General features: G+C 36.2%; 3 long non-coding RNA genes across 5 annotated transcripts; 1 reads left to right on the top strand and 2 right to left on the bottom strand.

Moving 5' to 3' along the window:
• Positions 1 to 5,469: 5,469 nt before the first annotated feature.
• Positions 5,470 to 9,440, bottom strand: LOC114075060. Its single transcript, XR_003575387.1, has 3 exons — positions 9,399 to 9,440; positions 7,372 to 7,462; positions 5,470 to 6,707 (listed from the first exon to the last, which is right to left on the bottom strand). It is a non-coding gene; the product is annotated as an uncharacterized LOC114075060 (long non-coding RNA).
• Positions 9,441 to 10,381: 941 nt separating this feature from the next.
• Positions 10,382 to 12,601, bottom strand: LOC114075252. Its single transcript, XR_003575806.1, has 2 exons — positions 11,898 to 12,601; positions 10,382 to 10,765 (listed from the first exon to the last, which is right to left on the bottom strand). It is a non-coding gene; the product is annotated as an uncharacterized LOC114075252 (long non-coding RNA).
• A 1,399-nt stretch (positions 12,602 to 14,000) lies between these two features.
• Positions 14,001 to 16,722, top strand: LOC114075162. 3 transcript variants are annotated; one of them, XR_003575563.1, is made up of 5 exons: positions 14,001 to 14,265; positions 14,391 to 14,437; positions 14,859 to 15,003; positions 15,870 to 15,999; positions 16,187 to 16,722. It is a non-coding gene; the product is annotated as an uncharacterized LOC114075162 (long non-coding RNA). The 3 variants fall into 3 exon arrangements; XR_003575562.1 differs by lacking the exon at positions 15,870 to 15,999 and having other exon boundaries at positions 14,897 to 15,003; XR_003575561.1 differs by lacking the exon at positions 15,870 to 15,999.
• Positions 16,723 to 17,075: the final 353 nt, after the last annotated feature.

Raw genomic sequence — 17,075 nt, 5'->3', positions numbered from 1 at the left:
ATGATTTAGTGTGAAATCCGGTGTCATAAAACCCTACACCGAAAGAAGGCTGACTACTTGCCAAGGTAGTACACATACATAAAAAACATAGAAACTACGTGGATCCACTAGCTAGTATTCCTATTGGGGTAACATAGTTCAAGAACTAGGAGATTTAGTTAGGACCCTCTTTATGCACCATGCATTATAGTCTCCAATCTCAAGAGTAATATACTGTTCCAACCTTCCCTATGTGGGAAGGGACACTTCTCTATCTAGTTCACTCGGTGCTAAGCTAGAATTCCTTTTTGAAATGTCTTTAAGCCTTTAATTACCATTCAAAACTTTATTTAGGCCATAGGATCTACCCCTTGTATAATCATCATCATCAATATCTCAATAATAATTGAATAAGTATATGTCCTTTCATCACAATTCTTACAAGTGAGGTTAACGCATTAGCGTTTCATAACATATTAAGGCACATTGACAGTTTTCACCATCCTTATATCACACACTTAAATGAACCTCAAAACATAGTAAAGCCATTTAATTTCAACATCATACCACCCTATAATCCTAGAATAAGGCATACTCTAACGTAATATTGACCTAACAACAATTACTCACAATTGGAAGTAAATATAGAGATTTTAAGATTTACCAAGTCTTCCTCATAGTCTATCATAAAGATCTTACCATCAACCCATAACTCAAACCAACTTGGGGAGTAACATCATCACAAAATTATAATCAATAGAATAACAAGGCCAATTTTAACTGTATAACAGAATTCATCTTTAGATCACAACTTGAGGCAAGATGCATAGGCTAATATCACATTATAATTCATAACGTAAATCACTTCTCAAGTACTAGAATGAAAGGCCTATAATTCATCTTAATTTAATCATAATAACACCATAGGATAGTAATCTAATCAACAACCAACTCAATTAAATGATCACAATACAATATAGGGCAAGATCACTACCTGGGTTAGGGATAAAGGATCATATTCTTCAATTTAGACCAAACCATGAACAATTACCACAAAAAAGTTGAACTAAGTGTTAATACACTCAATATGACATTAAGAATTCATTGAAAACTCAATCCACAACTTAAATTTTGTAATTGAAGGAAACCCATAAGAAAACTCAACTTTTTGAAATCTATTTTGAAGGAACCCTTTGAGGAAAGAATCTCAAAGGTGAAAAGAACCCATACCTTAATGTTTCTCAACAATTTGATGAAGAATCAACCCTTTTTTCCAACCCCTAAACCCTAGTTCTTGCTAGCCTTCAATGGTGAGTTCATGTAGAGAGAGAAATAAGAGAGACGAAAGTGAGTTTATTTTGAGAGTTGTCTTTCGGTTAAACACCCATTATCTACCTTGCAACTAATTTTCGTACATTTCCAACTACTAAAATTTAGTCTTAAGGCTAAGCCACAATAATATCCCTTTGAACAAACTTCCCGAATATTTTTGGAATTTTTGGTTCTTAAAACTCCTAAATGACCTATATTCATTAAAAATGAACTTAGAAAACTTTACCACACCTATTTTAGGCTTGACAATGTGTCTTGGATTTTCAAGGTGTTACATTATCCCCCCCTCCTTAGGAACATTCGTCTCCGAATGACACTAACGTTCTTTTGAAGGAAAGAATGGACCCAAGACTAGCAGCCCAACCAATCAATAATATCCATGTAACATAAATCAGGTCACTTCGAGAAGGCAAATATGAAAAATCATAATACCACACCTAAGTCTCAAAACACTTTATCATGAGACATTTCCTTCTCACAACACTTATGAGCTCAACATGTATCATATGAGTCAATTAGCACAAACTTCAACTTAACAATATGTTACCCATCATTTTATGAAGACTCACCATATCCAAAATGCACCATATAACTCAAAGCAAGCAAAAAGAAAAATTTCAAGTATGTAATAGCAATACTATAGTGATCTCACAATACAACTCACTGTGAGGTTTTAAAAAAAATGCTCTTTTTTTTAAACACTTCACCCAAAAATCAACAAACTTCAATTTCAAATCATATTTATATTATTAAAAAGAATGAATAACCTTAACTCTAAAAAAGATGAGGGTAATGGGACTTCAACTCGGCCTCAGCCTCCCATGTTGCACCTTCAACTAGATGATTTTTCCATAACACCTTTTCAGAAAACACCTTTTTATTCCTCAACTTCTTGACTTGCCAATCAAGAATATGAACCGGGACTTCCTCATAAGAGAGGTTATCCTTGACACCAAGACCCTCAATAGGAAGAATGGACTCGGGATCACTGATACACTTTTTCAACAGAGAAACAAGGAAACCCGGATGAACCGAAGACAATTCACTAGGAAGTTTCAATTCATAGGCAACTTACCAACCCTTTGCAAGATTTCATGGGGACCCACATAACGAGGACTCAATTTCCCTTTCTTTCCAAACCTAACCACCCCTTTCATTGGTGAAATTTTTAAATACACCTTATCAACTTCTTCAAACTCCAAATCCCTTTTTCTATTATCGGCATAAGACTTTTGTCGACTATAGTCCATTTGCAACCGGTTCCTTATGATTTGAACCTTTTCCAAAGTCTTATAAATCAACTCAGGACCAAGAAGCAATGACTCACCCACTTCAAACCATCCATTAGGAGACCTACACCTCCTACCATACAAGGCTTCATAGGGAGCTATGGAAATGGATGAATGAAAACTATTGTTGTAGGTAAACTCCACTAAAGGTAAATGCCTATCCCAACTCCCTTTAAAATCAATAATGCATGCTCTAAGCATATCTTCAAGTGTTTGTATCGTACGCTCCTCTTGACCATCCGTTTGGGGATGAAAAGCGGTGCTCAACTTCATTGTAGTACCTAACCTTTTTTGGAACGACCTCAAAAATCTAGTTGTGAATTGTGTTCCCCGATCCAATATGATGGATATAGGAATTCCATGGCGGCATATAATCTCATATAGGATGATTCTTGCATAATCCTCCGCCGAATATGAAGACTTGATGGGGATAAAGCGAGCAGATTTAGTCAATCGATTTACAACCACCCATATGGAATCATAGGACTTTTGGGTCCGTGGTAAACCTACTACAAAGTCCATATTGATGTCCTCCCACTTCCAAGTTAGAATTTGAATATCTTGTAGTAAGCCACCCGACTTTAGGTGTTCGGCCTTTACTTTTTGGCAATTCGGACACTTAGCGACAAATTCCGCTATGTCCCTTTTTAGACCTTCCCACTAATATATTTCCCTTAATTCATGGTACATTTTTTTCGACCCTGGAGGAATTGAGTAGAGGGACCCATGTGCTTCTTCTAAGATCCAATCCCTCAACCCATGTACATAGGGAACACATAATCTCCTTTGGTACCTTAACACACCATCCCCCCTAAGGAGAATGATTCATTCAACTTGCCAAGAACCGATTCTTTCAACTCCATTAAGGCTAAATAAAGGTGTTGTTTGGACTTCACCTCAACCACTAAAGATTACTCGGAGTTATGATGAACTATGGTACCCCCATCCGGAGAACTCTCCAACCTCATCCCCAACCTAGCCAACCTATGCGAATCCCTTGCTAGGTCCTTTTTGGCTTCATCAAGGTGGGATACACTACCCATAGTCATCCGACTTATGGAAGTCTCCACTACATTAGCCTTTATGGGGTGATAAAGGACACTCATATCATAATCTTTCAACAACTCAAGCCACCTTCTATGTCAGAGATTTAACTCCTTTTAGGTAAACACATATTGGACTCTCATGATCGGTAAAACATCCATATGAACCCCATAGAAGTAATGCCTCCAAATTTTAAAAGCTAACACCACAACCGCTAATTCAAGGTCATGAGTGGGTAATTTCTCTCATGTAACCTTTAGTTGCCTAGAGGCATAAGCTATCACCTTCCCCCTTTTCATAAGCGAACACCCCAAACCCACTCGGGATGCGTCATAATAAACCACAAAACCCTTTGTACCCATTGGTAAGGTAAACACCGGAGCGGAAGTAAGCCTATCTTTCAAAAATTGGAAGCTCTTCTCACATGCCTCTGACCACTCAAAAATTTTACTCTTTTGGGTCAAACTAGTCAAAGGAGACACAATGGATGCAAACAATCCACTTACCTCCAATAGTAACCCTCTATACCCAAGAAACTCCTAATGTCAGTCGGAGTCAATGGTCTAGGCCAATTTTTCACCACTTCCATTTTCCTTGGATCTACTTAAACTCCCTCACTAGAAATGATGTACCCAAGAAAAGTCATCGATCTCAACAAAATCTCATACTTACTATATTTTGCATAGAATTGTTGTTCTTTAAGAGTTTTCAACACTACCCTCAAATGACCCATATCATCACCCTCATTCTTTGAGTATACCAAGATAACGTCAATGAAGACAATGACAAACAAATCAGGTAATTTCGAAATACTCTATTCATCAGGTCCATAAATGTCGTCGGAGCATTAGTGAGACCGAAAGACATGACCAAGAACTCATAATGCCCATACCTAGTCCGAAAGGCCATCTTGGGTATATCCATCTCTCTCATCATGAGTTGATGATACCCTGACCTCAGGTCTATCTTTGAAAAGTAACTCACCCCTTGTAGTTGGTCAAATATGTCATCAATCCGAGGGAGAGGGTAGTTATTCTTAGTGATGACCTTGTTGAGTTTGCGGTAGTCAATACACATTCTCAAAGACCCATCCTTCTTTTTGACAAATAACACTAGAGTACCCCATGCAAATATACTAGGCCTTATAAAGCCTTTGTCAAGCAAATCCTTGAGTTGAGCCTTCAACTCTTTCAATTCGGCCGGACCCATCCAATATGGAGGGATCGAAATTGGATTTGTTTCTGGAAGCATATTGATACCAAAATCAATTTCCCATTCTGAAAGGTCATTAGGAAAAACCTCCGGAAATTCATTTACTATGGGGACTGACTCAATAGGAGGAATTTCGGAATCCAAATCTTGGACTCTTACTATGTGATAGAGACAACCGTTTGATATCGTTTTACATGCTTTTAGACAAGATATAATGCGAACTCTAGGAATATAATTTCCTCCCTTCCACTCAACAACGGGTTCATTTGGGGAGTTAAACGTCACCACTTTTATCTACAATCTATGGATGCAAAACATGCATGCAACCAATTCATACCCAATATAATTTCAAAATCAAGCATATCGAGTTCTACTAGATCAACATTAGAAACTCCATTGGGCAATGAAATAGCACAATTTTGATAGACTCTTTTAGCAACAACCGACTCTCCCACCGGAGTAGACACTAGAAAAGGCTCATGCAAAATATCGGGTAAAACATTAAACTTTTTATCTACTAGTGGTGTAACAAAGGAAAAAGTAGCACCCGGATCAAGTAAAGCATACATATTAAGAGTTAAGATTTTTAACATACCAGTCACCACGTCGGGAGAGGTCTCTTACTCACCCCTAGAGCGGAGAGCACAAAAGCGGTTGTTCTTTGGAGCATCACTAGAACCATTTGGTTGAGGTTGGCCACTACTCTTGTATTGACTATTCAAGTTTGGACAATCTCTCATTTTGTGACCATTCTTGCCACAACTAAAGCAATTATCCTTCCCCTTAAGGAACTCACCATAGTGATTTATACCACACTTTCCACAAGTTGTCTTCTCTTTTGGTGAATTAGAACCTTTTCCCTTCTTAAATTTAGGGTTAGACATCCTATCACAACTAACTCTTGGGAATTTTGTAGTGACTTGAATTGAACCCCACTTCTTAAATTTAGGCTTATCTTGTATCTCAAGCCTATTCGTTGGGGAGCCTTCATCAAATGACCTAGCGCTCTTAGCATCTCTACTTTTTTCGTTTAGCTCTTGTCTTTTCAACCCTTCTTGCATAAACTATAAGACAGGAAATGTTCATGTTGTCATGTAGCATGGCCGATTTGTACTCCTCTTGTAAGTCCTTCGACACCCCCATCACAAAATGGTTCATTCGGTTTCTAGGATCAGAGACTAAAGAAAAAGCATATTTGGACAACTCAACGAATTCCAAAGAGTAGTCATGAACACTCTTTCCTCCTTGGTGAAGATTGATGAACTCCGTCACTTTATCCTCCCTCATCTCTCTAGGGAAGAAATGATCTAGAAAAGTCGCCTTAACGATCTCCCAAGTCATCGGACCAACCCTCAATGACCTATTATCCCTCCATTGCACATACCAAGTTTGAGCCACATCCTTGAGTTGATATGAGCCTAACTCGGCCTTCTCACTTGAAGTCACCCCCATAGAATAGCACCTTGCAGACCTCATCAAAGAATTCTTGGGGGTCTTTTTCAACCTTAGACCCATAGAAAGTAGGAGAGTTCATCTGAGTGAAGTCCCTTAGACGGGAAGACATAGTAGTGACTTGATGATGAGGACAGGGAGAAATATCCCGATTGGCTTGAGACGTCAAAGCTTGGGCTTGAACTGTTGCAGCTTGTGCTTGAGTAGTCATGGCTTGGGCCATTTGAGCAAGACTATCCCTCATCTCCGCCTAAGCCATAGGTGGAGGGTTAGCCATGGCTTGATCAACATTAGCATTTTCATCAAGTGTAGGAACTTGCTAATCATGGGGAGGAGCTCTTGCATTAGCAACTCCCTCCTCAACTATTTGATTCGCATTCCTTGGAGTGTTCATACTTCCTATAAACACAAAAATAAAATTAGATACAAGGCACACCATAAGTATACTCTATTGGCACGATAAGATTTCCAAGAACGAGAGCGATTCCTAAGCATCCTATAGGTTCTACTTATAAGTGTGGCGCGCTTCACAATTATGAATACAAACTTACATAGACGTGGTAGAGAGAGAGATACATAACTCAACGTTATTAAACCTCATGCTCGGATATGAAGTTTATGACATATAGGTTTACCCCCTAGACGTAATCGGCGTCGTCGTCCTTTTTAAGGACTAAGACTAGCCTGTTAGTTTCATGTTATTACATTCATATGTTGAAAAATGCAAAAAAAAATTAAAACTTTTATTATCTCTACTAGGAGGTTTACATAGACCTCTACATACACATAAAATATATTCATATCAAGTATACATAAACCTTCATATAGGAAGGTTGCATAGCCTTCTACATTTATTGCATATATATATATAAATATAGAAATAGTCTCAACGATCGTACCGGCACATATCATCTAAACAGATATCACAATATGGCATAGCGCTTATATTAATTCAATAAGACCATGTATAGGTCATACGAAAGTACAATATTCAAATAACAAGGAAAGAAATGATACAGTCAATAAGCTCATAACAAAATCTAACGCTAGAAGATGGAAATACCCTTGAAAGTTGAGGAACTGCCTCACTTCGATTAAAGGAAGAATCCAAGCCTTCAACAATTTCGCCTTCCAAACACTTCAATGATCGAAACCTAACATGTTTGGGACAAGGGAAGAAAATGGGGTTAGTACACCACATGTACAAAGTATGAGATCTTATGCACATACACAGGAAAAACATGATGATATGGACTTTTATCAAAGCATGCCATTCTACCCCTTTTAGGGGCTTAATGCAAAGTCAAGTAAGTCATATTAATCAACAAAACATCCTTACTATCTCAACAAGTAATACTTATCCCAACCCACTCGAAACCATGATTTCTACAACCCTAACATCAAGGAATAATATCACAAGAATGAATAAGAGTTAAGCATATCATAATAAGCAAGAAAACTATTCACAAGTCCTTATCAAGTCAACAAGTGTAATGACCAAGCAAAGCCCCAAAACCTTACTCAATAAAGTATCCTCAACAAGAAAACATGACCAATGTCCAACATTACATATCATGGCATTTAGGTTTACATTCCATCATTATGTTAACATTACGACCCAAGGAATATTCATAAATGAACTAATCAACATATAGTATCAACAATGTGCCATGGTCATCATAGATACGTCATATATTATCATAACATAAACGTATGTAAGAACCTCCTCCTAAGATTCCCCTCAAGGACAACTAGTGCAATGTCTAGGTAGAGTCATGTACCCCTACCTAGACTAAGCTAGACCCCTTAGTTTATCCAAGTTAGAGTTCAAGTACTTTAATTGATTTTACCTTTTGGGAACATCTTTCCCTAACCGACATAGACCACATGAACTTGTGTGGAATCCGGTGTCATAAAACCCTACACTTAAAGAAGGCAGACTACTTGCCAAGGTAGTACCAAAACATAAAAAACATAGCAACTACGTGGATTCACTAGCTAGTATTCTTATTGGGGAAACATAATTCAAGAACTAGGAGATTTAGTTGGGACCCTCTTTATGCACCATGAATTATAGTCTCCAATCTCAAGAGTAATGTAGTGTTCCTACCTTCCCTATGTGGAAAAGGAAACTTCTCAATCAGTTCACTCAGTGCTAAGCTAGAGTTCCTTTTTGAGAAGTCTTTAAGCCTTTAACTACCATTAATAACTTAATTAGGGGCCATAGGATCTACACCTTGTGTAATCATCATCATCAATATCTCAATAAGAATTGTATGAGTATAAGTCCTTTCATCAAAATTCGTATAAGTGAGGTTAACACATTAGCGTTTCATAACATATTAAGTCACATTAATAGCTTTTACCATCCTTATATCATATACACCTTAATCAACCTCACAAAATAGTCAAGAAATTTCAATTCAAGATCATACCACCATATAATCCTAGTATACGACATACTCCGATGTAATATCATTACTTAACAACAATTAATCACAACTGGAAGTAAAGATAGAGATTCTAAGACTTACCAAGTCTTCTTCATAGTCTATCATCAAGGTCTTACCATCAAACCATAACTCAACCAAACTTGGGGAGTAACATCATCACACAATGATAATCAATAGAGGCCAATTTCATCTCTATAATAGTCATCTTTAGATCACAACTTGAGGCAAGATACATAGGCTAATTTCACATTATAATAAATAACCTAAATCACACTCAAGTTCTAGCATTATTTTCCTATAATTCATCTTAATTTAATCATAATAAGACCATAGGATAGTAATCTAATCAATAACCAAGTCAATTGAATTATCACAATACAATATAGGTCAAGATCACTACTTAGGGTTAGGGATGAAGGATTATATTCTTCAATTTAAACCAAACCATCAACAATTACCATAAAAAATTTGAAATACATGTTAATCTACTTAATATAACCCTAAGAATTTATTAACAACTCAATCCATAACCTAAGTTTCGTAATTTAATGAAACCCATAAGAAAACTCAAATTTTTGAAATCTATTTTGAAGGAACCCATTGAGGAAAGAATCTTAAAGGTGAATAGAACCCATACCTTAATGTTTCTCAACAATTTGATGAAGAATTTCCAGCCCCCAAACCATAGTTCTTGCTAGCCTTCAATGGTGAGTTCATGTAGAGAGAAAAATTAGAGAGAAGGAAGAGAGTTTATTTTGAGAGTTGTCTTTAGGTTAATGAGGGTTAAGGGTATTTTTAGAGGGGCTTAATTAACTTAATTAGTCTCTCTTTAATACCTAACTAACCCTTAAACCACTTACTTAATTAAATGAAACCATTTAAAATTTAACAGTGAAACTCGACCCTCACCGACGAGACCCCGATCGATGGTCCGTCGGTGAGTCGACGGAAAACCCCCCTCCCTATCCTGCAGTCCGTCGTCTTGGTCAGAGAATTTGCAGGTGAGGGCTTCCTTGAACTTTTCTAAGTGTGGGATGATGGTGGCCTTGACAGCTCGTTGAGCCACTGACCGCCCGTCAACCCCCTGCCGTCTCTTGTAACAGTAGCTAGGTAAGCAAGAGCGTTCATGAATTTTTCTAAGTGTGGGATGACGGTGGCCTCGACGCCTCATCGATCCACACACAGACCGTCGTCTGTCCCGTTGATGCACACTGCCAGGCAGTGCTGCATCAAACTGCAGGGGTCCTCCTCAAGGGACCTTGGTTGGTCCTTGGGGAGTCGTGCCCAGAAATTTCAATCGTGAAACAACTTAAAAACCCATTATCTACCTTTCCACCCATTTTCATACATTTCCGACTCCTAAAAGTTACTTAAAAGTCTAAGACACACTAACATCCCTTTGAACAAACTTCCTGGACGTTTTTGGACGTTTTAGTTCTTAAAACTCCTAAATGACCTATATTCATTAAAAATGGACTTAGAAACAGTGTTTAGACTTTATGACACCTATGTTAGGCTTTACAATGAGTCATGGATTTTTAAGGTGTTACAGGCGTCTTGCGGGATTTGAATTTTCAACCCTAAGATTAATGAAAAATACTAACAAGAAAATAAACACAGTAAAGTAAAGGGAGAAAGAGAGTTGGGTATAAATAATGTTTTTGTTCGTCTAGACCAGTATTTGGGCCCATTTTGTTTTGGGACTTAGGCCCAATTTTCACCTGTCCTAAAATTCTAACAAAATAATAATCGTAGTAAAAAACAGACAAGGTCTTAGGCCTAAAAATAACAAAAATTAAAATTTTAAGAATGAATGGTAGGCTTTTGTCCCATTCTCTTTAACTTCGAGATCTGTTTCAGATTCTTCTGACTTCAAAACATGTACGCCTTTTTTGGGAACCTTTTCGTTGGTTTAATGGCTGGCCGTCTCGAAAAATAAATAAATTGGGCTTCCATGAGCCAAAGAAAAATGTAATGGTGGGGTCCATAGGACCCAGACGAATTCTACATACAAAAAGAAACAAAATCATATTAGCACTGGACAAAAAATTCCAACACAATTCTATTCTAAAAAAATAAATAACACAAACAACAATAATATGACGGATAATTCAACCACAATTATTCCTTGTTAACTAAAGTAAGAGGAAAGGGAAAATGTTGTGTGGATCATATTCATAAATATCACTAGTCCTTTAAAAGAGAAAAATGATACTATGTACCAATTAATAAAAAAAGGTCAAGCAGAAAGGTAAACCAAAAGTTGTAGGTACAAATAACATGAAACTCATGAACAAAATCCACTTTTAAGCCTATGCTGATTCTCATCTTTAAAGTATATTATTAGATTGACATGTAATTAAATGAACCATTAAAAGATTAGGTTGCAAATAGAGACATCAGAATGGTCTTGTAGGCCCTACTCCAACATGAGCAAGATTTTAAAAAATCACATTTTAGCACACTCAACTAACGACCAGCAAACAGTTTTAAACGAAAGTATTAAGCAAAACGAGGAAGAGAATTGAACAAAGATTATCTAAGCAGTGAAATCATAAACCCCAAAATGATATAGAGAAAGGATAAAAGAAAGGGTCGAACATCATTATTCGAGAACAACTTAAATACACATGTAAAATTGTTTTTTAGTGAACTGCATAGAGAAGAATGATGAACAGAGACATGAAATAGAGTGTAAGAAAAAAGTAGCATCAAAGAGAAAGGAGACAGATCAAGACAACATGAATTGGACATTTAAACAACTCAAAATAAACAACTTCCCTACTTATATTTGCTCGCTTGATACAAATCGAGATTACCACAAGTAACTAGACATGAAGATTAACGAGGAGTAACTATTAGAATAAGTCACAGCCAACATTGCAACAAAGATAGTGACATAGAAAGATATCAACAAGGATAAATATACTCGAGATGAGGAAGAATCAACAAAACACTTCAACGCAAAATGAAAACGAACGACATGAATAACTCACACAGAAACCATCATTGATTCGTGGTCAAAAATAAATTGAAACAATCTAAAAATTTTGACATATGAAAAACTCACAATGACCAAAAGCAAACATACGACACACAAAGAAATATAGAGAAGATGAGCAGAAGTGAAGTTTACCTTTCGAAGTGCAATGAAATGAGACAACGAGCAAAGAAATGATGACTTCACCACAGTTGGACACAGACAGAGACAAAAACAACGAAACCCAAGTAAAATCTTGATGGAATGATCGCTTAAATTACTCTTAGTATATATTTTTTTCTGAAAATTTGGAACTAAAAATCTTGAACAACAAATCTCTCACAATTTTCTCTCATCCCCCCATAATGATGAAGTAGGGAGTATATATAGAAGAACTCTATGATTCATGATTTCTTTTGTGAGGGGGGGGGGGATCGACGAAACGGATAAACCAGGGACCATTTTGAAATTGAAAATTCCAAAATCTTTTCACAATTTAAGGGAGAAACCTTTTTGCATGAAAATCACCCCATTTCGGAAGAGCAAAAGGGGACGGACGTCTTCTATTGATTCGGCGTCATTCTTGTGCTGCGTGTATCAATCTCACGCAACAAGGACGAAAATGCGTGCCTCTGCGCTGCTAAAATAGAGAGGGACGTTTGGAAAATATGACAAGGAAATCGTACCGCCTTCTGTTGTTGTTGCTGTTCTGTGTATATTGAAGGAATTTTGAGGTCGTGAAGACATTGTATGGTTTTTTTTTTTGCCGCATAAATTGCTGGAGACTTCTGGGTCTTCTTGTTGAATGAAGGAATGGGCTGGTGTGGAATCAATTGTTGAGCTACCGATATTTCTAATTGGGTCAAAAGTTTGACTGAAAAAGGTTTGAGAGAATCGGGTCTTACCGAACGTATTGAATTGAATGAAATTTTTATTTGGGCCAAAAAGTTGGTCCCAATTTTGGTCTTGCTAGGGTTGAAGAAATTTGCTAAACCTGCCATGATAACCAATTGAATTTCGATTAGAATTTAGTCGGTGGATTTGATCAACACTTAAACAAGATGAATTTTCATAAATTAATTAAGGACCTTCTTAATCTTAACGAAATAAAATAATAATTTAATAAAATAATGATTTAAAATATACACTACTGATTTAGGCCAAATTAATTGATAAAATATTTAAGTAAAACTATAATATTTGTGAAATGATTTTCAAATATCTAAAAATGTACTAATTATATACGTAATTATATAAAACATATAAATTATATAAAAATTATAAATAAGTGATAAACTATTTAAAATAACTTCCACAACATTTTATATTGTTTCTTTAAATTTTATAAAACTAATTAATTTAAATCATTTGAATTTGAAGAAGCTCAAAATGATCAATTTATATTCTGGAGGTCCAAAATTGTTTGTCAACAACTATCCCTAGTTTTACTTAGATTGATGCAAGAAATTCAAGGTAAATGAAATTGACTAATCCAATTTTCACCTATGACATCTTCATCTTATGAAAAAAGGTACTCTGTTACACCCTCAAAACGAACTAAGGTATATAGAGCCTCACATGTGCCTAAAAAGGGTAATAACATGTCAATAAACTGTTTTCGGCTTGTATAATTAATTTGAAGAGGTTTGGAGGTCAAACGTCCAAGATGATCGAAAGTTGGTCTTTAGACGTGCTAGTGAGTTCTTGTATGTTTTCCTTGATTTTACGTGTTGTTTGGAGTTAAAAAATAGTTTAGTTTATCCTAGTATCTTAATAGACATGTTGAAGGGTCAAAAACATCTGGATACGACTCCCAGAGGACCAACCTAAGGACCCCAAGGGGGACTCAAACGTTGGACAACGAGGTTGCCGAAGGCAGCCAGTACTACACCATTTTGGGTCTACAGCCACACTAATTCTAGACTACACTTTTAAAGTGTTTCCTAAAGTATTTTTGGGAACACTTTTAAAGTGTAGCAATTTTTTTTAACCTTTAGAAACAATACTATTGGCAACACTTGAAAAATGTACTCTTTAATGCTATAAGCTACACGTTATAAATTTTGCTATAAAATGATATAATTGGCAAAACAATTTTACATATATGACCACACTTTTTAAATGTTATATTTTTATTATTGTAAAAATAACACAATATAAGTGTGGCCTTAAAATTTTCACCAAAAATTTATATTCCCTCCAACAATTTTAACTCTCCCTCCCATTTTTATTGGAAAAAAAATAAACAATAATTTATAATAAAACAAAAATACTTTCTCTTTTCTTCTCCCTTTCCCTTTCCTTTTCTGAAGAACTACGCTTTCCCTTTCCTTTCTCTGATATTGTGCTGAAGATCGAGCTTTTTTCTTGAAGTCACGCTTTCCCTGTCCTTCTCCAAGCTGAAGAACTCACAATTTCTCTTATCCGAGCTGAATATCGAACTGAAGATCGAGCTAAAGATCGAGCTGCAGAACTCACCGAGCTGACCGATCTTTCGCTTCTCCGAGCTGAACATTTCGTGAAGGTAAGAGCTGAAGATTTCATCAAGCTTTTTTATATTGAATGAATTTTCATTTTTTAGAAGGAATTGATTGGGGTTGTTAGCAAGATGAACTGATGTTAAGTTTCTCCGTCATACTTTTCTCTCAGATTTCTCGTTGAAGGACTTAATTTCAGACAGTTTTAGGGTTCACCGGGTAAGAATTCTATCTTTGAAAGTCTAGATTCTAGCTTTAGGGTTTTGATGTTCTTGTGTTTTTATACAATTTTGGGGAGTCTAGCTCGAAATTTATCTTTATTAGTTGATTTCTGGGTTCCCTAAGCCTTAATACCTTGTCTCGTGATGTTGAACAAACGAAAAGTAGAAAACTGAATGAACAGAGATATTAGTTGTTCCTTCGATAAAAGTAAAAAATTGTGAAGATTGAGTATAATGAAATGATGGGCATTAAACAGAACAAGTGTTGTTGTAATAGGTTATCGACATATTTTTAATTTGATATGGAACCATTACTGTAATGTTTTCGTTGAACATTACTTTTCCAGTTTCTATTTATATAACATAGTTTCAATTATTTTTTTAACTTGCGTGTTAAATTTGTTTTGACATGTATGTAGCTATAAAACTCTTGAAACATGAAGATTCTTCTCTCCAGATTTTGATTTTCTCAACGAAATGAAGAGTTAATGCTAAAGAACTGGGGATCGAAGAAATAAAAATCGAAGAGCTGAAGGACGGAAGCTGAAGAACTGATTTCATCAAGTAAGTACTAATTTACACTTACTTTAGAAACTGAAATAGAGGTGTCAAGTAGTATTGTTAGAAGTGTGTGATAAGGTAACCTTGTTTCATTGCCACTGTCTTCCCTTGTTGTTTACCCTGCTGCTGTTTGGATTGTTGTTGCTGAGTTTTATTGTTAGCTGGGTCTCTATGGTATGGGTTAAGGTCTGAGTGTACCCCCTCATGAAAAACATGAGGCAAATTCCCTCCTCTTGTTCCCCTTTCTGCAGAAGTGAGGCTGTATTAACAACCCCCATCCATCCTCCTTCAACTTCCACAATCATAGTAACAGTTTTAGAAAAATTATTTGAGTAAGGTTTCATAGCTATTGATACCTGATATTTTTCTATTGACATCTTGATTTTCTTTATCATTTTCATGCTCATACCTATTATGTGTTTCCTTTATTGCTGGATGCCCTGTGGTGGTAGGTTCCTCTCTTGTTATAGCTTGAATTTCCTGCATGTTCAAGTTATTGAATGCATTGTGACGTCATATGGGAAGTTTATCTGTTGCTTGTGCATTATTTGGGGGAGCTTCTTTGGCTGTCTGATTTAGTGGTGAGGTAGGTTTCCATGTTGTTTTCTAGGGTCTCACTTCTTGCTGCCTTTGTTCCTTTTTTTTTGTGTTTGCCATTATTCTTCCTTCAGTTGTTCAAGTTTATTTTTTTTGTTCATCTCCCTATTGTTTTGTTGTTGTTTTTCTGTAGCATCTTTTGCATTGTCATTGTTATTCTATTTCTCTTATTGTTTTGATTCTCCTTGCTTTTATCCTTAATTTCATTTTCTTTCTCTTTTCTATTGCTGTAATCCTCCTCCCTCATCCGAACATTCCATTCCTCTATGTAGTGTCCTTGGTGCCTGCAATACTCACAGTATGGGGGATGTTTTCATATGGTCATTCTTTCCATTCAAGCTTGCCTTCAATGGTCATTCTTTGTTCTGTTCAGACAGTGTTGTAATCAAGTTTATTTTACAGGTCAATAAACACATGTTTAGCATTATAGTTTGCAATGTTGACCCCCCTACACTTAATTGAGTATTTTTTGCTTTTATTTATTATGTTCTAACTTTGTGGAGATTTATGTTACCCATGGCCATGGACTTTGGGTAATTGAGTAAGCATCTAGTGCTGATTTGTTTTTCTTCTTGAAACTACTGTTCAGTTGGGAATATCAGAAACTAGAGCAGCCATTCACTGGCGAGCATGGAAGACCCTGAAGAAGAGTATTTCCCTTCTACCCTTATTAGGTGTGTGATCAATCTCATGTGTGAATACTTTTTGACTTGGGAATGAATACTTTGAGCCGGCTAATGTGATTTCTTATGCGGTGCACCATCTCATATATCATTAAGCTGCCAATCTTGATCTACATCACACTTTGAGGTATTGGTATTCTTTCGATGACATGCTTATGTGATCTAAGTCACTGCTAAAAGAGCTTTCTCTATATTCTTAGGCAGGACCTTGGCAACAACTGTGATATAAAGGTTTTAGGAGAGCGAGCTATTGTCATCTGCGATTCAATTTTCTTGACCTATCAAACTAGTTGGAAAAACAAAATTGTAGATGAGTACCTTTAGCTTTGTGCGTCAAACAGACAATGTACCATTTCTATCAAGAAAGACTTCATATGATCTCTTGTAATTTCAACATTTTCTTTTTTATCAAATATAGTAATAATTTCATGTTGAGTTCCAATTCCTTGATCCCATTGTTTATGCCATAAACTAAATTTCTCAAGATTGCACTTGATTTTGTGCATAAGTTGATTTTTGTCTAGTCGTTTGTACCTTATTTATGACATGTTAAGAATTTGATTAATGGCCACGGGTAACATAAATCTCCACAACGTTAAAACATAAATGCTGACTTTTTGTGTGTTTAAGGGACATTTGTAAATGTTGCTGGAAATCATGGGAAAGTCCTTATGGTAATTACTTTGCTCATCATTGGTTTAAGGATAACTCTGATGGTCTTGGGTCCAATTGTTTAGTATTTCTTTTTGGTTAGGATTGGATTGTTGTCCAGACTCACTTACACTCGCCCCCTGT

This window comes from Solanum pennellii, chromosome 12, assembly GCF_001406875.1.
Source record: "Solanum pennellii chromosome 12, SPENNV200".
Classification (NCBI taxonomy): Eukaryota; Viridiplantae; Streptophyta; class Magnoliopsida; order Solanales; family Solanaceae; genus Solanum; species Solanum pennellii.
Note: the sequence above shows the minus strand (reverse complement) of the source record. Positions and strands in the feature narration are given on the sequence as shown.